This window comes from Microtus ochrogaster, unplaced genomic scaffold (assembly GCF_000317375.1).
Source record: "Microtus ochrogaster isolate Prairie Vole_2 unplaced genomic scaffold, MicOch1.0 UNK47, whole genome shotgun sequence".
In the NCBI taxonomy this organism is placed as follows: domain Eukaryota; kingdom Metazoa; phylum Chordata; class Mammalia; order Rodentia; family Cricetidae; genus Microtus; species Microtus ochrogaster.
The window spans coordinates 1,617,353-1,618,145 of record NW_004949145.1 but is presented as its reverse complement, the minus strand read 5'-3'; positions in this window follow the sequence as shown (position 1 = coordinate 1,618,145).

The following is a 793-nucleotide window of genomic DNA, read 5'->3' as shown; positions in this document are numbered from 1 at the left end:
TAAGTAGAGACATTAGGCAGATGTTAGATGCACAGTGAACATAAAATAATTAGTAGATAATATATAGATTGATAATGAATAGGTAATATGTAGATGTTATAGAAGAGAAGAGATGGATGATATGGAAGTAAAGACAATAAATTTTTACATGGGAGACAGGGAGAGCTGTTTTTTACTCATAGATGGCATAAGTATATCGATGTGATAGGGGAGAGATATGCAAATAGAGGCATAAACACCCACGCATAGATTCATGATTGAAGGAGGTGTGTAAACATGTGGGTTTAAGCAGCTCTGATATGTGTGTGCATTAATGGCTCTCAAGCACGGATGAATTTTTTACCCTCCAGGGCATGCCCACAGCATCTAGAGATATTTTGGATTGCCATTCTACGTCAGAGGGTGCTACTGGCATTGAATATGTAGACATATTGACACAGCCCTCTTCAAATTACAGGACAGCCACAACAAAAAGACCAATAGTGCAAAACTTTAGAACCTGTGACATTTGCACACAGTCACAGCACCTTTGAGCCTCGCGTGCATACATATATCACCTCGATTCTAGCTGAGGAGGGCTCTACTTAACCTGTTTTTGAAAATTTTTATTTATGTGCATTGGTGTTTTGTCTGCAATCATGCCTGTGTGAGGGTGTCGGAACTCCTGGACCTGTAGTCACAGACGATTGTGAGCTGCCATATAGGTGCTGGGCATTGAAGCCGGGTTTCGTGATGGGATGGATGAGGCAGATTCTGTGCCTTCTTTTATCAACAGTAATCTACTCGTGGGAAC